Genomic DNA, 23,081 nt, shown 5'->3' with positions numbered 1-23,081 from the left:
GGAAGAAGATGAGATGAATGAGCCTTGAATGAAAAATCAAATTTTTCATTCACTACAAAAGTGGTCGGCCACATTAAGGAGTGTAACTCCTTTTCATTAAATGTGGAGGACATTAAAGAGAGGACTTGTAACCTCAATGAGGTGGCACACACATGTGCTAAACATGATGATGTGTAACACCATTATTGGCCACTTAATGCCAACTCACAAATGATGTGGCAAATAATCAAGTCAAACTTGACTCTTCCTCTTCCTCTCAAGTCAAGTCAAACTTGACTTAATCTCTCTCATGGTTGGTCTAATCCAACCATCTAATTCAAGCCAATTTAATATAATGAATTTAATTCATTTAATTAAATTGATTCAATGAGTCATAATCTAAATTAGACTTATTGAACACATGAATCAACTTGAGTCCAACTTAATTAGCCCAATTAGGATTACTCTTAATCCAATTTAATTCATCACATGAATCTAATCCTCTTGATTCATCATATGAACTTAATCTCCATCTAATTGTCCTTAGCGTGTGATACTATAGGTTCTTGTAACGTTGGCAATGCCCCTAAACCCATATAGGAGCATAAGTAATGAGCGGTATCTAGCAACACATCATTACTACCCAAGTTACAAGAATGTTGAGATCCAACATCACCTTGTGACTACTAATTGTGACTCCTCACAATATATGACAAGTGTCCTTTTATCCTAAACATCTAGATTGTTCAATGTGAGGCATAGACCGTGTCATCCTCTGACTAAACTAAATCTTGATCTCCAGGTAGACTCACTAAATCAAATGAGCTTAATATCTCATATTGACTCATTTGGGCATTGTTATGCAATTCGTGGTACCACTTTATCAAGAATATCGATGTCTCTCCCATCATATAGGAGGGATAGATCTCATCTACATCACTCACATCCCTCTGCATAATTCGTTACAAACCCAGTAATCGTCTTTATAGTCCACCCAGTTACGGGTGACGTTTAACGAAACCAAAGTACATAACTCCTAATGTAGAGATCCATGGTGACTTCAGGTCCAAGGACTAGTAGTCATATTAATAGCCATATGAGAAAGTATATGACACACATATAACAATCTATGATACTTTCTCTTTGCGGGTCATTCAGTATACATTCTCCAATGCATACCCATGTGTCAACTTGATATCTTTATATCCATGACTTGTGAGATCAAGTCATCGAGTTGACCTACATGCTAGTCTTATTGCAATAATATTGTCCCTGAATGTTAATACTTGACTAGGAATGATTAATAGTAGTGTTCCCTATATCATCTCACTATCGATTCAACCAATCGATTGATATAGGTAAGAACCTTCTACTCAAGGACGCTATTATACTTAGTTTATTTGGCACCAATACAAGTAAGTATATTAACCAAAAAACAAATGTCTTTATTTATATAAGAATATGATACAACAAGTCCATAATACAATCATCAAATGATTGGCTCTAGGGCTCTAACTAACAATCTCCCACTAGCACTAGTGTCAATCAGTGTAAGCTCTAAGCCCCAATGACCTAGTTTGACCATCATGCTTTCTGCGCAAAGCCTCGTCAAGGAATCATGATGTTAGCCTCTATGGTATCAAATCTTCATCTCCTCTCGATAATCTCTCGAATGAGATGGAAGCGTCGTAGTATGTGTTTGGTCTGCTGGTGTGACCGAGGTTCCTTAGCCTGTGCTATAGCTCCATTGTTGTCACAATAGATCTCAATAGGGTCAGCAATACTAGGAATCACCCCTAGTTCATTGATGAACTTGTGGATCCAAATCGCTTCACGCCTCGATGCAAGAATGTACTCGACCTGCCGTCAGTAGAATCAACGATCGATCCCGCTCAACTCTTCCAGCTCACAGCACCACCATTAATGCAAAACACGAACCCTGACTGCGATCGATAATCATCCTGTTCGGTCTGGAATCTAGCATCACTGTAACCCTTTACAGCTAGCTCGTCATTGCTTCCATATATCAAGGAATATTATTTAGTCCTTCTTAAGTACTAAGAAATATTCTTGACCGTAATCTAGTGACTTTCACCTGGATCTGACTGGTATCTGCTCGTCATGCTCAAAGCATACGAGACATCATGACGAGTACATAGCATGGCGTACATGATAGATCCTATAGCTGAGGTATAAGGGATCTGATCCATGCAGTCTCTCTCCTCTGTAGAAGAGGGACCTTGAGTCTTCGAAAGACTCACGCCATGTGAGATCGGCAGAAATCCCTTCTTGGAGTTCTGCATGGCAAACCGACGGAGTACCTTGTCAATATATGTACTCTTATTTAGGCCAAGCAATCTCTTAGATCTATCTCTATAGATCCGTATCCCTAGAATGAGGGATGTCTCACCTAAGTCCTTCATCGAGAAGCATGTCCCTAGCCAAGTCTTGATGATGTAGCAAAGGGATGTCTTTCCCAATGAGTAATATGTCATCCACATACAATATGAGGAAGACAATTATATCCCTACAACCTTCTTGTAGACACAAGGTTCATCTTTATTCTTGATGAACCAAACTGTTGATTATCATCGAATCGAAGATTCGCCGAAGCGTTTTAGTCCATAATAGACCTATGAACTGCACAGTACTGCTAGTATGTTGTGGATCTACAAAACCCTCAGTTGTGTCATGTACACTCGAGTAGGTTCCATTCGAAACGCGGTTTTTGACATCCATCCGCCATATCACAGAATATGGTGCGATAGCAAGCATGATCCGAATGGACTTAAACATCACTATAGGAGAAAATGTTTCATCATAGTCAATACCATGAATTTGCTTGAAACCTTTAGCTACCAAACGACTCTTATAGATAAGTCCATCCATGTCAGTCTTTCTCTTAAAGACCCACTTACACCCAATGGGTTTTACCCCTTCAGGTGGATCAACTAAAGTCCATACTTGGTTGGTGTACATGGATTCCATTTCGGATCTCATGGCCATTAGTCATTTCTCGGAATCTGGTCTCATCACAACTTCCTGATAGATGGTAGGCTCATCCTCTATGAGCACAACGTCATCATGGTCAGACAAGAGAAATGAGTATCTCTTAGACTGACGACGTACCCTATCAGACCTGCGAAGAGGTATGTCTACTTGAACTGGTTGTTGTTCCTCAACTCCTTGTGGAACAACATCATCCACAACACTTTTTTTGTTCCAGTTCAACTTCCATCGAGGCTTCAGTGCTATGGTCCGCATCTTGAACTTCTTCAAGATCGAACGTACTTGCACTAGTCTTTCTAGAAACAAAATCACTTTCTAAAAAGATCCCAGTTTTTGCCACAACTACATTGTGCTGACTGGGAATATAGAAATAATATCCCTTAGTTTCCTTGGGATATCCAATAAAGTAGCACTTGTCGGATTTAGGTCCTAATTTGTTTGAGACTTGACGTCGAACGTAAGCCTCACAACCCCAAATCCTCATAAAAGACACCCGGGCATCTCTCCCAGTTCATATCCTATATGGTGTCTTTATCACGGCCTTGGATGGAACTCGGTTGAGTATAAAAGTTGTCATATCTAGAGAATAGCCCCAAAGGAATCTCGGAAGATCTGTGTGACTCATCATAGATCGTACCATATCTAATAGGGTACGATTCCTCCTTTCGGATACACCATTTCACTGTGGTGTTCCAGGAGGAGTGAATTGGGATAGAATCTCACACTCAGCTAGATAGTCACGAAACTCATGGCTAAGGTATTCTCCACCTCGATCTAATCGAAGTATCTTAATACTCTTGTCAAGCTGGTTCTGTACTTCATTCTTGAATTCTTTGAACTTTTCAAAGGATTCAGACTTATGTGTCATCAAGTACACATAACCATATCTACTGAAATCATCAGTAAATGTGATGAAGTACCTATAACCGCCTCTAGCAGCAACATTGAAAGGGTCACATACATCATTATGTATAAGTCCTAACAAATCAGTCGCTCTTTCGCTATGCCCACTAAAGGGAGTCTTGGTCATCTTGCCTAGTAGGCATGACTCACACGTCTCATAAAATTCAAAATCAAATGAGTCCAGCAAACCATCCTTATAGAGCTGGGATAAGCGCTTATCATTTATATGACCTAAGCGACAGTGTTAGAGATAGGTTTGGTTCATGTCATTTAACTTGAACATCTTGGTATTTATGTTATAGATAGGGCTTTCAAGGTCTAAAATGTATAGCCCGTCCATCAGAGGTACACTACAATAGAACATATTTTTTAAATAAACAGAACAACATTTGTCCTTAAATATAAAAGAGAAATCTTTCTTGTCCAAATAAGAAACTGAAATTATGTTCTTAGTTAAAGCAGGCACAAAACAACATTCATATAATTCTAATACAAGCCCAGAGGGCAGAGATAGATGATAAGTTTCTACAGCAACAGCAGCAACTAGTAATCCATTGCCTACTCGTAGGTCCACTTCGCCTTGCCAACGCCTACTATTTCTCAGATCTGGCATTAGCACATCCCAGATCTAATACCCATGATGAAGAAATAGATAGATTGACTTCTATATATATACCGAAGTGGAAGTCTCACTTCGCTTCTTAAGATCTTCGTACACCTTGAGTTCCTCTTCCAATGCCTTGGCCCGACCGGGGAAGCAAGTAGCATCCTCTGCACCCTCCTTAGGCTTCAGCCTTGCCTTCGCCCTTGGGCGGGACTTCCTTCCTTTGGGCTTGCCCTTGCCCTTGTGTTTCGAACCATCAGAGTGGGGCTTAGCCTTCTTAAGGTTCACTCAGCAATTCTTAACGGACAGTGGCTTGTCGATTTTGTTCATGTTGTAGTTTAGAACTAATCGACTATAGCTATCCAAGTGATGATTGCAAGATCGTGTCAACGGCGACTCTTGCAGCGGGAATCCCAACCTCAGAGGTTTTCATGCATCCAATCATTTTGAGTACATATGGGCCTACTGAGCCCTATCCGATATCTTGCATTGAAATAGTGCCCTTGAGATCTCAAATCTCTCGTGTCGGCTTGTCCTTGATACAATTGACGAAGATGTTCAACCATATCGTAAGCGCTCATCAACTCGTGTTGCTTTTGAAGCTCGGAGTTAATGGTCGCAGCATTAGATATGACACTAATCGCGTCTCGATGCTTCTGAAGCATCTTTGTCTTTCGCCGTGGCATTGCGTGGAGGAGCCTCGAAAATGGGTTGCTCCAAACGATGCTTTCGCCTGGTGAGAACTATTCTCAAGTTCCTGTACCAGTTCAGGAAATTTGCTTCGTTGAGCTTGTCCTTCTAAAGGACAGAACGCAGGGAGAAAGAGTTTGTATTCGACGTCATGATTATTTACAACAGAAAAATATAGAAAATAAATATCATATTCTTTTAAATCATTTAATTAGGCCTTTAATTAAATGATGCTTCCACTGAATTCTATAATTCATGTGGGACAAGATCCACATCATACTAACCCTTGAGTTAGTTTTGGCTAATACACCCAAGATTTAGTATGATCGGTAGGTAACGATTTACTAATTACATCTCTATGCAACTCTTGTTTATAAGATCATTATCCGCAGTTACATTAAAACTTGAGTTAGTTTTGGCTAATACGCCCAAGAATTAATATAAATGTGATTTATGTCCTATCTTTCCAACCGTTGGAAGAATGCATATAGTTGTACTCGATCCAACCGAGTTAACTAGGAATACTCAATCTAATTGAGTTTGTACTCGCCCATGCGTTGATAAGCAGGACCAAGATTGTCCCTCCGTACCCTTCCAAGATAATATGTGTTGCTCTACTTTGGCAGATTCAACAACACATGTGATCGAGGTAATGATAGGTATCACGGCACGGTAGGCATTTGAGTTGACGCGATTGAGATCTAATCTAATCGAGAGGGTGCATCTTGTACACGATTTAGATCTAATCTAATCGTTAGGCACTAATTAATTACTAATTATGCATCACATACACACAAGTAATTAATTAAATTATTTGTGATTAGTCATGGCCCTACTACAATCTTCTCAAGCCAATGAGAAGATCGGATGGTCAACCTAAGGTCAACAGCTTCTCAAGCTCCTCCCTTTGACCACCTTGTGTTGTTCGCGCTCTCCTCGTAACTCCGTCTCGAGTGGACCTTCCACGGCTCCAATTTTATACATTACAATTTTTAAAACTCGAGTTACATTCGAGTCTAAACTAATTTTACAACAAGAATAAATGGAGAAAGGCACGACGCGCAGGTCGCGTATCAAATATACAGCACACACAACACAAATGACAGCGCACAGGCCGTAATATGAATTACAACACATTTCCAATCAGATTGGGTCTTTTTGGGCCATGACTATCACAAAATAATACATAATTCTAAATTATGTATTTTCTGTTATTTTTATTACAATTTTTACAATTTTTATGAGTAAAATTCCCGACGATTCCGTTTAGCGCATTTTCGGGCGCAATCGCGGAACGAATCCCCTTGCGGGGCCAGGGGCAGCGCCCCTACCTGCGATCTAACCATCCCGAGTGTTCCTTAGCGATCCTACAGTGCCTTAGCCCGCTGTCCCAAAAGGATTTGGGGCGAAACCTTGCCGTTTCGGAAAAATCTTCTCGGTAGCCGAAGCTTACAAGTGTCTAAACACTTGTGCTTCGCTTCTACGAGAAAAATACCCATAAAAAACTATAAAAACCTAATTTTACAGAAAATTACAGAACGTACACTTTTCATAAAAACACAAACTAAACTCGTACAAGACTTCGCACGTGGCTCTGATACCACTGTTGGATTTTTCGGGCCGCGAAAATCGCTTTTTCGCGTCACGGAAACCCCGAAAGCCCCGTCACCGGATCCGTGCGAAGTAAAATAAAACAAAAAGTTTAAGAGTACGAGTTTCTTAGACTTAGTTCTAAACTAGATTTGCAAGAAGAAAACCTTTTACCCTTGATGTATGCCCTTTACGAATCCCGCTCGTCCAAGGAAGTGTCGGATCTCGAGATCGTCAAGCGTACGATCCTCTAGAAGTATCCACACGAACAAATGGGTGGAGAAAAACTAAACAAAGGTGTGCTAGCACCCTTGATCAGTCACGGCAAGAGGAGGAGAGGGAGAGCAAGAAGAGAGAGCAAGGAAGAAGATGGAATGAATAATGCCTTGAATGAAAATTCAATCTCATTCAACACCATAAGTGGCCGGCCACAATGGGAATTGAAACCCCCATTCTCATTTAATGTGGTCAATAAAGAGATTTGTAACCTCCATGAGGTACCACACACATGTGCTAAACATGATGATGTGTAACACCATTATTGGTCACTTAATGACAACTCACAAATGAGGTGGCAAATAGTCAAGTCAAACTTGACTCTTGCTCTTCCTCTCAAGTCAAGTCAAACTTGACTTAATCTCTCTCATGATTGATCTAATCCAACCATCTAATTCAAACCAATTTAATATAATGAATCTAATTCATTTAATTAAATTGATTCAATGAGTCATAATCTAAATTAGACTCATTGAACACATGAATCAACTTGAGTCCAACTCAATTAACCCAATTAGGATTACTCTTAATCCAATTTGATTCATCACATGAATCTAATCCTCTTGGTTCATCATATGAACATAATCTCCATCTAATTATCCTTAGTGTGTGTCCCTTTAGGTTCTTGTAACGTTGGCAATGCCCCTAAACCCATTTAGGAGCATAAGTAATGAGCGGTATCTAGCAACACATCATTACTACCCAAGTTACAAGAATGTTGAGATCCAACATCACCTTGTGACTACTAATTGTGACTCCTCACAATATATGACAAGTGTCCTTCTATCCTAGACATTTAGATTGATCAATGTGAGGCATAGACCGTGTCATCCTCTAACCAATCTAAATCTTGATCTCCAGGTAGACTCACTAAATCAAATGAGCTCAATATCCTATATTGACTCATTTGGGCATGGCCATGCACTTCGTGGTCTCACTCTATCAAGAATATCGATGTCGCTCCCGTTATATAGGAGGGATAGATCTCATCTACATCACTCACATCCCTCTGCATAATTCGTTACATACCCAGTAATCGCCTTTATAGTGCACCCAGTTACGAGTGACGTTTGACGAAACCAAAGTACATAACTCTTTATGTAGGGATCCATGGTGACTACAGGTCTAAGGACTAGTAGTCATACTAATAGCCACATGAGAAAGTATATGACACTCATATAACGATCCATGATACTTTCTCATAGCGGGTCATTCAGTATACATTCTCCAATGCATACCCATGTGTCAACTTGATATCTCTATATTCATGACTTGTGAGATCAAGTCATCGAGTTGACCTACATGCTAGTCTTATTGCATTAACATTGTCCCTGAATGTTAATACTCGACTAGGAATGATTAAGAGTAGTGTTCCCTATATCATCTAACTATCGGTTCAACTAACCGATTGATATAGGTGAGAACCGTCTACTCAAGAACGTTATTATACTTAGTTTATTTGGCACTAATACAAGTAAGTATAATAACCAAAAAATAAATGTCTTTATTTATATAAGAATATGATACAACAAGTCCATAATACAATCATCAAATGATTGGTTCTAGGGCTCTAACTAACAGAGGTATCTCTCTCACTCGTAACGTAAGCATCATGAGTTTACGGACCTAGCAAGTATAATTCATTACATAAGATATGACTTCCATGAGGTAGTAGGAACATTAACTAGTAGACATGGTCCATATCACATGGATCCTAAGTTTAATTGCAGTATAAGGAAGAAAAGGAAATACAATATGTAAAAGTGCCTACATAGCTAATAAGGGTAAGTATGGCACTCTGTGGTAACCACATTTAAGTCAGTCAATCAGTCCCATGACCCTAGAGGTACCTTCTAGAGAACATGTAATCATATAGTCGTAGCTAACATTACTAAATTATCAGTCAATTTGGAAGGGCCCTCCCCGGAGCTCATCCCGGGGCACCCATCCCATATTATCACCACATATGCCCATATCTATCCAATTAGCCACATAATCTATTCACATTGTAATTATATCCATAACCCATTTCCATTCATTTTGTAAAGCTTTTTACTTTGGCAGAACAATTAAGCATGCATACTTATAGGAAAACAAGCACTGTAATCATGCACATCTTAGGAGGCAATGAGATAAACATCTACAGAGATAATAACAATAAGAGAAACTGAACAAATTAAGCCACCCTACTTCATTTTACAAAATCTGAATACGGCAATACCACCAGCATGCACATATAAGTGAACAGAAATGTAAGAAGAAATTTCTCACGATAGCACCTATTCATGAACTACAAGAATCCCGACAATTTTCCCTTTCGACGCCAAAAATTTTGGAAGCCACAACCAGTAACAAAACGTAAGCCTTCCCCATAGAAGAGACAAGAACCTCTTTGATCACCTCCTAACCATCACTATGGTAATTCTGTCCAGGATTTACAAGAAGAACCGAGAGCATAGCAAAATGATACCATTCAAATCCATAAAAAAAATTACCAAAGTTTCCAAGTCAATCTTTATGAAACAAACCATAGCAGGAGCATCACCTGAGATTAACTCACAACCTATTCAAACCTAGCCAATTTTGTCCGCAATCCACAAACATCATATGTAGCCAAATGAATCCTCAAATCGAGCAACAACTGCTATCTGTCCAAAACCCCAGAAGCATAAATGTAGAGCATGGCCGATCAAACACAAATCTATCCACAATCAATCTCAACTTTCGAAATCAGTTGGAAGAATCAAGCATCATCAACCAAATTGAATCCCCAAAAACTTCTATCCAAGAGCACAAACAACCGTAGAGAACAGGGCAACAATCGATTCAATCAAAAATTCCCCAAAATCTGATGCTAAAAACGAAAAGAAACCGCAAGAACCAGTAGGAGAAACCGCAAGAACCTCACAGAGGGAAGCATGAACTTCACAAAAACACGAATCACATCGCAATCAACCACTAGAACTTCATAAAACAGCATATCAACATCTCCTAGTTTCCTATCCTTTACCTCTACGATTTCATACCAGCAATTGGAAATGAACTTGCCTTCTCTTCTTGTTTCTCCGACCAAAGCCCTCGCTCCGCAGCTATGCGCCCCCCGCAGCTGGCTGGGGACCTCCGCGCCCGGTCATGACCCCTTCAACTGAGTCGCCCGCGTGTGTGGTGGCGCCTGGTCGGCCTCAGAGACGTGCGCTGAGCTCCGCCGCGTGTGACGGAGTTGACGAGAAGAAGGGAGAGGGTCGGCAATTTTGGGCAAGAAAGGGGAGAGGGTCAATGGGTTTGGGTTCTCAGCGAAAAGCACAAGGCACAAGTGGCATATTTATATATACCTAGGGTACTATAGGTTTAGGACTATTAAGATTAATCCACACTCAGCTTAAAGTTTATTCTGCTATCCCCATCAAATATATCATACCTGTTTATTTATGGTCCCCAAAAATATTCTTACAATTCATAAAGATATTATTATTATTTTTTTTTTTTGTCATTCCCTTAACGCCCCTCTTTTTATATATATATATATATATATATATATATATATATATATATATATATATATATATATATATATATATATATATTTGATTTACCAAACAATTCAGGATAGCGGTTGCGCATATCCAGTTTAGCTTCCCATGTAGCTTCCTCCATCAACTGATTTTCCCACAGAACTTTCACCATTTTGATTTCTTTGTTCCTCAGCTTTCGGACTTAGAGATCAAGGATTTGTTTCGGCATCACCTCGTAAGAGAGATTGGGCGTCTACTGCATGGACTCGTGACCAATCACATGTGAAGGGTTGGAAATGTACCTCCTGAGCATCGATATGTGGAACACATTATGAACTCCTGATAGATTCGGTGGTTGGGCCACTCGGTAAGCTCGCGTTCCAATCCAGTCCAAAATCTCAAATGACCTAATATACCTAGGAGTAAGCTTTCCCTTCTTTCCGAACCTCAAGACCCCTTTGATAGGTGACACTTTGAGAAATACATGATCCCCAATTACAAACTCCAATTCCCTTCGGTGTTGGTCGGCATAACTCTTCTAGCGACTTTGCGCTATTTACATTCTATCTCTAATCTTAGCCACCAGATTCACTGTATGAGTCACAAGGTTCGGGCCCAAAACTGCTCTTTCTCCTATCTCATCCCAATGCAATGATGTCTGACACTTTCTTCCATACAACGCTTCATACGGTAACATACCAATGGTGGCTTGATAGCAGTTGTTGTACGTAAACTCTACCAGGGGCAACTTCAACTCCCAGTTTCCTTTAAAGTCTATCACACATGCCTGCAGTAGATCTTCTAAAATTTGAACCACCCGTTCTGATTGGCCATCCATCTGCGGATGAAAAGCGGTACTAAATGTGAGCTTCGTACCTAATCCATTGTGCAAACTTTCCCGAAATCTAGATGTAAATTTTGGATCCCTATCCGACACAATCTGGGTTAGTATTCCATGTAATTATACCACCTCTCGTATATATAGTTCTCTATATTGCATCATTGTAAAGGTGGTTTTTATTGGAAGAAAATGTGTTGTCTTCGTCAGTCGATCTACAATAACCCATACTATATTTGATCCCTTGGGTGAGATTGGCAATCCCACCACAAAATCCATGGCAATTTCTTCCCACTTCCAAACAGGAATTGGAAGCGGTTCCAGTAGTCCCACTGGCCTCTGATGTTCGGCCTTCACCTGCTGGCAAGTAAGACACTCGAGGACTACTTTAGCTATATCTCTCTTTATATCTGACCACCAATTTAATAGTTGCATATCCTTGTACATCTTCGTACTTCCGGGATGAATAGAGTACGGAGTGGTATGTGCTTTAATCATGAGGTCCCCTCTGAGTGACTTAACCTTAGGCACCCAAATGCGACCCTTGTATCGCACGACTCCATCAACCATTGAGTATATAGTGCTACCCTTTGCTTCATCTCTACGTTTCCACCTTATTAACTGCTGATTGGATGCTTGTCCTACCCGAATCCGTTCCAGCAGGTTTGACTTAACGGTCAGTGTTGACAAGCTGATCTGCTCATTTAGCGCTACCACTTCCAATCTCATCTGTTGGAATCATGCTATTAGCTGTTGTTGGGTGGTTAATTGCGACAACGTCGCGGACTTACGACTTAGACCGTCTTCCACCACATTAACTTTACCCGGATGATAGTTAATGGAACAGTCATGGTCCTTCTCCAACTCCAACCACCGTCTTTGCCTCATATTTAGCTCCTTCTATGTAAAAAAATATTTCAAGCTCTTATGGTCTGTGTATATCTCGCAACGTTGCCCATAAAGATAATGCCTCCAAATCTTTAGAGCAAAGATGACTTCTGCCAATTCCAGGTCATGTGTGGGGTAGTTTTGCTCATGCACCTTCAACTGATGTGAAGCATAGGCAATGCCCTTCCCATCTTGCATCATCACAGCTCCTAAACCACCCTTGGAAGCATCTGTGTACACCACTAACTGTCCAGAACCGCCTGGGATATCAAGCACTGGTGCTATCATTAGCCTTTCTTTCAGTTCTTTAAAACTCCTCTCACACTGGTTCATCCATTTGTACTTTACCCCCTTCTTGGTTTGTGAAGTCAAGGGTAAAGCAATTCGCGAAAAATTTTGGATGAACCTTCGATAGTAGCCTGTTAGTCCTAGGAAGCTTCGGACTTCTGTAACACTCCTTGGTGTAACCCAATTCTTAATTGCCTCTACTTTAGCTGGGTCTACCTCTATACCTCTCTCCGAAACTATGTGCCCCAGAAATACAATCTACCCCAACCAGAAGTCACATTTGCTGAACTTTGCATACAACCATCTATCCTTCAAAGTTTGCAACACTATAGTCAAGTGTAAATAGTGCTCTTCGTGACTTGGAGAGTAGATCAATATGTCATCGATGAAGATGATAATAAATTGGTCCAAATACGGCTAAAACACCCGATTCATTAAATCCATAAATACTGCGGGGGCGTTAGTTAGTCCAAACGGCATAACCAGAAACTCATAGTGACCATAACGAGTTCTGAATGCAGTTTTATGAACATCCTCCTCTTTCACCCTCACTTGGTGGTAACCGAACCTCAAATCAATTTTTGAGAATACAGTGGCCCCTTGTAGTTGATCGAATAGGTCATCAATTCTGAGAAGTGGATATTTGTTCTTGACCGTGACTCGATTCAATTATCGGTAGTCTACGCACAGGCGCATTGTCCCATCCTTCTTGCGCACGAATAGCACTGGCGCCCCCATGGTGACACACTCGGTCGGATAAAACCCTTGTCCAGTAGCTCTTGTAGTTGCTCTTTCAATTCTTTCATCTCTACGGGCGCCAGTCGGTACGGTGCTTTGGACACTGGAGTGGTTCCAGGTATTAGCTCTATCCCAAATTCGACCTTCCTAATAGGGGGCAATCCTGTGATATCCTAGAAAGTTAGGGTTGTAGGCCAAGTGTCACCGGAGATGCACTGATGTGACCTAGCAATTGTAGATGAGTCACATAGGGAGGTGACTAAGATTAAGAGGTCTAGGGGGAGCTCAAAGAGTCAAATTGGGGCCTAGTCATGGATCTCAGGTGAGTTTTACTTGAGAGTCTAGGTTGTCATGGAGTGTGTCAAATGGTTTAGAGACGGACTTGAGTCTCAAACATAGAGATTTAGTACAATTGAGATATGTTTCATGCTTGGAAATATGACATTGGGGTCATATAACATGATAATTGGTTTTGGATGTATAGATGTCATATAAACCAATGCTTGGGATGCATTATGGTTTAGTATGGACAAATACATCAAGAGAAAGCCAAAACTAGAACTTTAGATTAAGGTTTAATTGAACCATTTAACTAGTTTTGGGTTTTATGTCAATCTTGGGATTGGTGATAGATACAATTTTGAATGCATTTTTCCCAAGTAGACATACGTAAAATAGATCTCTTTACAAAATTTGAGGATTTTTGGATGTTTGTTGAATTTTCTATGCATTTCTGAAATTGGATTCAGAATGCTGAAAAGGGATGGAAAAGGGTGTCAGTCGACTGGTAGAGTTACCAGTCAATTGGTAGACTTACCAGTCAACTGGTAGAGTTACCAGTCGACTGGTAACAGTGTTTATCGAACACAGAATGATTCTATGTGTTGAATTCGATAGGAGCAGTCGACTGATGTTTATGGCAGTTGACTGATACCGGCCTGAAACTATTTTCAACGGTGGTTTTGACCAGGTTAGCTCGTATAGGTGTATGAGATCCATGGGGGATAAATACACGAGTTTAGGGTCAGTTTGGTGATCAAGTTTCTAACAATTGGGATATTGTTGGAGCTTTTTGATATTAGGAAAATGGGGAGAAGTAAGGTTTAGTTGACAAAACCTGAAAATACCTGAAAATCCTAGATCAGGAGCATAGGTGTAGAGGGAGCTTTGTGATAGGTTCTTAAATAGCCCTGTGGTAAAATTTCTAGCTCAATGGGGAGCATAGGTGTAAGGGGAGCCTGGAATAGGTTCCAATGCATGTTGCATTATTTTTGTTTTGGCAGTGTATGTCTAAGTGTGTAACCTTGGCAACGTAAGTCCATTCGGAGGTGTAAGTCCAAGTGTGTAGCTTTGGCAACGTAAGTCCATTTGGCGATGTAACTCCAAGTGTGTAGCCTTGGCATTGTAAGTCCATTCAGCGGTGTAAGTCCAAGTGTGTATCCTTGGCAACGTAAGTCCATTGTTTGTAGAATGTTTATTTGCTATTTGTTTTCCCTAACTTAAATGTATTGTAAAATATCAAAAATGTGGAGATTGTTCGAGCAATCTTAATGGTCCGTGAGACCATGTGTTTTGATGTTTGGGCAAAGAGTTTAAGTTAGGTTCACCCTTGTATTTGATATATGTATTTGAGTTGTGCAGGTTTGTAGGATATACATATGACTCAGGTTGATGGCTTTGTGTCTAGTGAAGGATGGAGCATCCGAGGGACCGTGGACATGACAACAAGGACAAGGGCCAAGGGAAGTGACTTCGAGGCATATGCGAAGGATGGCACTGGGACGAGCCGCGTGCTTGGGTGCATCCGAGGGACGAGAGTAGGCTTGAAGGCAAAAGGTCAAAGCTACAATGAAGAGTCAAGTGTGTCGTAAGGGTGATTGTCTGAGTGCTAAGAGATTGTACTCAAGTACCAGTCGACTGGTGGTTTCATCAGTACTCTGGTGTAGTCGACTGGGCAATCGATTGGGAGTGAACAGAATACTTCTGTTCGCTCGACCAGTGTGGAGCAGTCGACTTGTACTGTTACAAGTTGACTGGTATCAAGCTACTGAGATGTAACGGTCGAATCTCCGCAGAGACCAGTCGATTGATGGTTTTGGCAGTCAATTGGTAGGTGCGATTTTCCAACTCGTGATCTATATAACCAAGCCTTGGAAGCTTGGTTAGGACTGATAAAATTGGACTTGGTTAAAGTCTAATAAGTAGTCTACCAATGCTCAAGGTTTCCCTTGTGTCCAAGAGGTCTTGGTGAGTTTGTGGCGAGGTTTCTCCACCCACAAGAAGGTTTGAGCTAGCCGGAATTTCTGGGGACTAATCCACCGACGGATTGAGGGATCGCCCACATTATAGATGATGTGCATAGATTATATACACTTTTATGCATATTTAGACGCACATCTACTTGTATTTCATTGGCATAATCTATGTTTATTGCACCCTATTTCTTTATAATGTCATACTTCCATTATATTTTGTTCGGAGATCTGCTCTTTGCTTGTTTTGATTGACAGGACATGATTTGGAGCAAAAGCGAAGCTTAAATAATGTCTAGAGCTTCTAGAGTGTCACGGGCATGCGAAAACTAAGTTCTTACAGGTTCTGGCTGTGCAGAGACCACACGGCCATGTGAAGGCCATGTGGGGGGCGTGTTGAGGTCAGGCGAATGTCACACAGCCGTGTGAAGGCTGTGTAGAATTTTCAGCACTGCAGACCAAAAACTTCAACCAGAGAAAACCCCATATTGATGGTGTAAAAGACGTTGCAATGAAATATAGTCATTCAGAGCCAAGACAAAGGGGTGTACAAGAGGTGTACAAGGGGTGTGTGAACAGTGCACGGCCGTGCAACTCTTGCACGGTCGTGCGGCTAAACAGAGATGGACCCGTGCATGTCTGTGCAAGCCTGCACGGCCGTGCCCCCCACGACCGCAGCCAAGCAATGCATGACCGTGCAATCCTACACGGCCGTGTCCAGGAGCAATGCCCCAGATCCACATGGTCGTGCCAATTGGCACGGCCATACAGCACGACTAGAGACAAAAGAAGGCACGACCGTGCCAATTCTGCACGGTCGTGCGGTGTAACCAGTGCAGAAGGAAGACAGCCATGCAGATCTCACATGACCGTGCCACTCAACCCGAAAGGAGAAGGCAGTTGGCCGTGCGGATCTCGCACGGCCGTGACATGGGTCGTGCGGCGCCCGTGCCCTAGCTTATAAAAGGGTCAAGAACCCTATTCTTGGGGGCATCTTTGGTTCGGGACTTCGTCCCTCTCCTTGGGAAAGGGTTCTCCCCTTTTGGGAAAACCCTAGAGCTTCATCCACCGCCATCCCTTTACATTCCGTCCATCTCTAGAGCAAGGAGGCATCCCCAAGACATTGGAAACCTCGGCAAGCATATCTTCTTCCCCTTCTTCTTACATCAAGGGTTGTAAGTATGCTTTACTTTATGTTTTGGGATTGTTCTTCCCTCGCAATAGAGTAGATATCCTCTTCTAGAATTAGGGAGTATTTGTAATGTGATGGAGATGTAAGAACTATGTAGATTCGCCATATTTCTATTCAATGACTTGGTAATGCCTTGTTCATGATGAATTGTGTGTGTGACATATTTATATTCCTTTGCATGCTTTGTTGATTGATGTGGAGGATTGGTAATCACGCAAAGGAGATGCCCTAGAGCGTATTGACCAAGGTGCCCTAGTGACAGGGGTGACCCTTTCCGGATGTCTAGGACATTCCCATAAAAGGAGAAACAATCTCTTAGGAATTGTTGCTCTCGTAGAAAGAGTGATCTAGATCGTACACCCGAGGGACCCTAGTGACAAGGGTAACCCGTTCACAGATGTCTAGGACATTCTTTTGAAAGGAGAGGCAATTCCTCCATAAGGAAGTAGGAAACCATACCAAATCTCTACCTTTATCCTTATTGTTATTTACTAGACATGTATTCTTGTGATCTACCGAGGTGCCCTCGTGACAGGGGTTAACCGTTACAGGATTTCATAGGAATCGTCTCTATTCGATACTTAGGTATATTGACCAATTTAACTTCCTGCAAAAGCATGGACATAGAGGGTAGAAACTAAGCAATCTATGTAGTATCTCCTAGTATTATAATGAAACCGAAATCCTAGAATCCATCTCCTAAAGCTCATTCCCTCCAAGATTAATTCTCTTTCTCTCCTCTCTCTTCGTCTCAACCTTCTTTCCTTCTCATTAATCACACTCGTTAGTTCGTAAGCGTCAAAGCCAACTTTCGACCATCTAGATAACTTACTTTGTGATATCCCTAGTGCTTAATTAACAATCCTTGTGGTTCGACAATATTATATATTAATGATGACAAATCCATGCACTTGCGGAATTGTAACAAGTTTTTGGCGCCGTTGCCGGAGACTGTTCGCATTAACCTTAGTAGATTAGCAATTTAGTTAATCTAGACTTGTGAATAGTTTTTGTTTTTCAATTTTCATAATTAAAAAAAAATCTGCATTTTCTTTCTTGTCTGTAAATTCTACATTTATTTATTTATTTATTTCCTAGCAATTTAAATTCTACATTTTGTTTTATCGATGAGCACTAACATATCAAGCAGGTCCTTAATAGATTTCTTGACATCTATTTCTGCAAGATTTATTTTTTCCATTGTGCAACCTCATATTGAAGCATAAAATTTTCAACTAGACCCAGAGTTAATTTTCATGATACAAGGTTACAAATTTGGAGAAGAAGTATCAGAAAGTCCTTATCTGCACTTTGAGACATTTCTAGAGCTTTATGATATGGTGAATTGTGAAGGAGTGTCAGCAGATGCAGTTCGGTTGATGACATTTCCTTTTAGTATCAAGGGTAAAGCAAGGACTTGGTTATATTCTCTCAATCCTCAAAGCATCACAAGTTGGGAGCAATTGGAGAAGCAATTTCTGAATCATTTTTTCCCTCCAAGTAGAACAATTTACATGAGGAATTGCATCACAAATTTTTCTCAGGCATATAGGGAATCATTATTTGAAGCATGAGATAGATTTAAGAGTCTTCAAAGACAGTGTCTTCATCATGGTTTGGAAAAATGACTGACCTTGCATATATTCTGTAGGGGAGTTTCTTTCTCAAATAAGTGTTTGCTAGATTCTTCGGCTGGAGGTTCTTTCATTGACAAAAGTGTAGACAAAGCATATACATTTATTGATCAAATAGCATTGAACCTCCATGAATGATCAAGCAAAAGTTGGATGGTATCTCCCTCAAAAATTCAAGAAGTACAAGCCATATATACAAGAGAGCTTGTCAAACAAAATAGAATTCAATCATCCAAGAGTTTTTAAATCCACAAGTCACAGAATGAGAAGTTCAAACATTTGGGGGCAAGGATTGATAGCATTGTTTCAAAATGGTTCAAACAAGATCCTCCTCCTACACAGACATCGTCTAGTGAATAGTATAATAATTTTAACTTGAGAAGTGGCAAGAATCATGAAGAACTACTAAAGAAGGATTTGTTTAGAATTGAGGAGAAGAACAATAGAAGACCTCAAGAACTCAATTTCATTACTCGAAGAAGTTCACAAAGGCCACAAGTACCTTTCCCTCAACAATTGATCACACCTATACTAGATAAGCAAGTTGGACCTCCTCCGTAAGCTCAAAGGGAATATGGGAAAAAGGAAGTACCTCTCCCAAGACCTTCACTAAAGGTTCATTTTCCACAAAGGCTAGTGAGGGTCAATGAAAATAAAGACTTTGACAAATTATGTGACACTAATATTGTCACGCCCCCAGAGGAGTCCCTGTCCGAGAAAATTTCGGCAGCATCTCCCCTGTACGACGGACAATCAAAAATTTCTACAAGCACTAAATACTCAGCCACAGGCGGCTGGAATCATAACAATAAATAAAATCAATCACCACGCAGTTTATATATATATTCAGCCTCTGGCTGACACAACCACGCAGTAATAATACTCTGACTCGAAATCCACCCTACTCAACTACACTCGTAAAGCCCAAATCCGATTTTTTTCTTACCTCTTCTGCCGTTCAGGCAGGCATGTAGTAGAATAAAACCAAGTCCAATTTCATCGACATCATAAAATCCATACAACGTCCATAGGTGGAAAAAAATCTAAAACATAACAAGTTTTAAATAGTCTAGAACAGAAAAGAAACCAAAACGGAAACCAAATCCTATCCTCGAGGTCTGCAGGGACCAGCAACTGGAACTCTCTCCTGACAGCATCAACCTGAAAATATCAACAATGGAGGCGGGGTGAGTCCAACACTCAGCAGGTACAATTGATATGCAAAGTAAAGAAATAACACCTAACACTAATCATGCGTACAGTCTCCTGATATAAGAAAGATATAAATATGCATCTGAAGTAAACAGGAGAGAAACTGTACTAACCAGGTCCTGAGTATAAGGTCAAACAGTCCGAGTGGTATAGGAATCCTGTATGCATGTCAAACATAGGCATCCAAACAATATGCAGCATATAAATGCAGCAACCACAAACACAAGCAATAAATGCATCATGCATATGATGCCAATGATGCGTCCTGGTCACCCCTGACGCCAGTCGATCGTCTCATACAAAAGTGAGGCCGAGTGGGTAGGGCTGTGACAACCGTGCACTCTGTCGTCACTACTCCTGATGAGTGACCGAGTGGACGGGATGCTGTCGGAGTACACCTATCCTCCTACCCCAAATCATAGATGGGGGAGCGCAATGCTCTCAACTCCCGGTACTCAAAGACGGGGAGGAATCCCTGTCGGATAACTCGTTGTGTCACACTACCCATGAGCGGACCAACGGTGCCTAACAGAGTCCCTGCTGCAACACACTCAGCCTGAATCGACCACTAACCCATGAGTGGTGGTGTGTGCAGATCCATGTAACTGGCGATGTGCTCAACAATAATGGAGCGGACTATCGCACAGCATGCAATCATGCAAATGATGCATGGCAATAACCATATAAACATCCTGACCTAATCCATATATATAGAAATGTGCACCCTAGGTCAAAGAATCATATCAAATCAAGGTACACAGAAGGTATAAAAACCTAGGTCCTGAACATGGTCAAGCATGGCATATCACTACCCCTATAAGCATGTATAAACAGGTAAAAATATACCTGAGATGCAAAACCAATCAATCAATCAAGCATGTAAGATTTGGGTAGTGATTAACCGAAATAGATAAGAAACATAATTAATGAAACATGTTAATTCCATTACTAAGCATATCAAAGACAACAAGAGTCAAAAGTACCCGCCTCCGATAAAATAGTCCAAATCTGACTCCGAGATACTCGTCTCGCGTCAAAGTCCTGTGATACCAAACATACATTTTTATTTAGCTACAAATTAAACGAATAACTAAATAAAAATCCTTAAGAACAGTTTTAGGGAAAAACCCTAAACCATAATCTCGACCCTCCTAAATTAAATCCAACAATTAACTAGGATTAATTTCCTTTAACCCTAATCATAACATTAGATTAAAAGTCTAAAGCAAATCAAATCTACCTACTCCAAACATAAACATAATCAACCTACTCGAAGTTCAATATCCTAAACCTTACCTCAAATTCACCGTCGTTACAAGAACCAATAGCCACTGTATGGAGTGACTGTCCAACCACAGCACAAAACTTCACCTCAAAGCTGGGATCACTGCTGAAATCAAACTGATCAGAAAAAGGATCAATCAGTGGAAATCACAGATCCTACACAACCCTACTCACCTTATCTTCTTCCTCTCCACTGATCGGAGGTGATCCAAGACTCCGGCGACAGTGCTAGGGCACAGATGAATCGGCTACCAGCGCTAGGGCACAGCCTAAATGAGGCAGCGTAGTGAGGAGCGGCACTGCTACGGGCGACGCCGACGGCTTGCTAGGGCACCGACACAGAAGAGGGGCCGGCACTGGGGTTCTCTACCGTGCGGAGGTGGCCGAAGAGGGAAAGGAATCGCGGGTCGGGCTAGAGCTGAGGAGGAGCAGTGTCGGCGGTGGAATCTCCACGGCGAAGGCGTCTGTGTGCGTCGGCGGTGTGGCTCGGAAGGGAAGAGGAGAGGAAGATGGAGAGATCGCCGGTTAGGGCACGGGAGAAGACGCCGCGCGGAAGAAAAGGCACCGGCGTTGCTGTCGGGTGGAGGAAACCGGCGTCACGGCCCAAGCACAGAGAGGAGAAGGCGTCGGCTTTCTCCCTTGGTCCGGGACTTATGCTCGCGTGGGAGAGGAGAGGAGGTAACCGCCGAGTGGCCGGCGGTTAGGGCACGGAGGAGGTGCGGCTCGGCGTCGGCGCGTGCGGGAGGGAAAGGAAACGGTGAGAAAAGAAAAGGGAAAAAAAAACAAAAACTAAATAAAGAAAATAAAGAAAAGGAAATGTAAATATAAACATTTCCTCACATAAACGGGGTAGCCTAAACAGGCTTTTCCGGGCCCCGTTTTTATCCCCGTTAACTCGTCCGTACGAGCTCCGAAAAATTCCCGAAAAATTTCTAAAAATTCCGGAAAAATCCCTTATTAATATTTCCTATTTTTTCCGGTATTTTACATTCTCCCCCACTTATAAAAATTTGGTCCCCAAATTTCGTTATCTACCACCAGCAAGTACTAACAACAGATATTGAGTATAAATGCTGAACGGTAAATAAATCACATACCTCAAGTGAAAAGATGGGGATATCGAGCTCGGATAGTGTCCTCGAGCTCCCAAGTAGCCTCCTCGTCCGAATGATGCTGCCATCCGACTTTAACCAGCCGGATGGTCTTGTTCCGCAACTGACGCTCTTTCCGGTCGAGTATCCGTACCGGAACCTCCTCATATGTAATATCAGGCTGAACTGGAACTGGAATATCAGCCAGTACATGCGTCGGGTCAGGCACGTATCTCCTCAGCATCGATACGTGAAATACATCGTGCACGCCTGACAGGGACGGTGGTAGTGCCAGTCGGTAAGCTCCAATGTACCGCGGAGCTAACTTACCTCTGAGGCCAAATCTCTTCACCCCTTTCGTGGGTGAAACTCGCAGAAATACATGGTCACCAACAGAGAACTCTAGTGGTCTGCGTCTCCGATCAACATAACTCTTCTGGCGGTCCTGTGCCTCTGACATCCTCCGTCTAATAGTACGGACCAACTCTGCATCCTGCTGAACTCTATGAGGTCCCAACAACTGAGCCTCTCCAACCTCATCCCAGAGGACGGGTGTCCGACAAGGTCTACCATACAACACCTCAAACGGTGCCATCTGGATAGCCGAATGGAAGCTGTTGTTGTAGGCAAACTCTACCAACGGCAGATGGTCCTCCCAACTGCCTCCGAAATCCATAACACATGACCTCAGCAGGTCCTCTAAAGTCTGAATGGTCCGCTCTGACTGTCCATCTGTCTGTGGATGGAAGGCTGTACTGAAACGGAGCTGTGTGCCCAAGGCCTGCTGCAGACTCTGCCAGAAACGAGACGTAAACCGTGGATCTCTATCCGAAATGATACTCAATGGAACGCCATGTAGTCTGATAATCTCTCGGCAATACAAATCTGCTAATCGATCCAGGGGATCAGTCCTCCGAAGCCGATTTGGTTAATCGATCAACGATTACCCAAATCGCGTCATGGCCTCGTCGTGTCCTCGGCAACCCTATCACAAAGTCCATGGTAATGTGATCCCACTTCCACTCAGGAATAGGAATCCGCTGAAGTAACCCTGCAGGTCTCTGGTGTTCAGCCTTCACCTGCTGACAAACAAGACATCTA

At 41.8% G+C, this 23,081-nt stretch overlaps 1 long non-coding RNA gene and 1 other non-coding gene across 3 annotated transcripts; both read right to left on the bottom strand.

Moving 5' to 3' along the window:
• Positions 1-9,178: 9,178 nt before the first annotated feature.
• On the bottom strand, positions 9,179-10,344 carry LOC122005742. 2 transcript variants are annotated; one of them, XR_006118476.1, is made up of 2 exons: positions 10,062-10,344; positions 9,179-9,699 (listed from the first exon to the last, which is right to left on the bottom strand). It is a non-coding gene; the product is annotated as an uncharacterized LOC122005742 (long non-coding RNA). The 2 variants fall into 2 exon arrangements; XR_006118477.1 differs by having other exon boundaries at positions 10,078-10,344.
• Positions 10,345-18,271: 7,927 nt separating this feature from the next.
• On the bottom strand, positions 18,272-18,377 carry LOC122039200. Its single transcript, XR_006128084.1, has one exon. It is a non-coding gene; the product is annotated as a small nucleolar RNA R71 (small nucleolar RNA).
• Positions 18,378-23,081: the final 4,704 nt, after the last annotated feature.

The sequence above is a fragment of the Zingiber officinale genome, chromosome 1A (genome assembly GCF_018446385.1).
Source record: "Zingiber officinale cultivar Zhangliang chromosome 1A, Zo_v1.1, whole genome shotgun sequence".
Lineage (NCBI taxonomy): Eukaryota > Viridiplantae > Streptophyta > Magnoliopsida > Zingiberales > Zingiberaceae > Zingiber > Zingiber officinale.
Note: the sequence above shows the minus strand (reverse complement) of the source record. Positions and strands in the feature narration are given on the sequence as shown.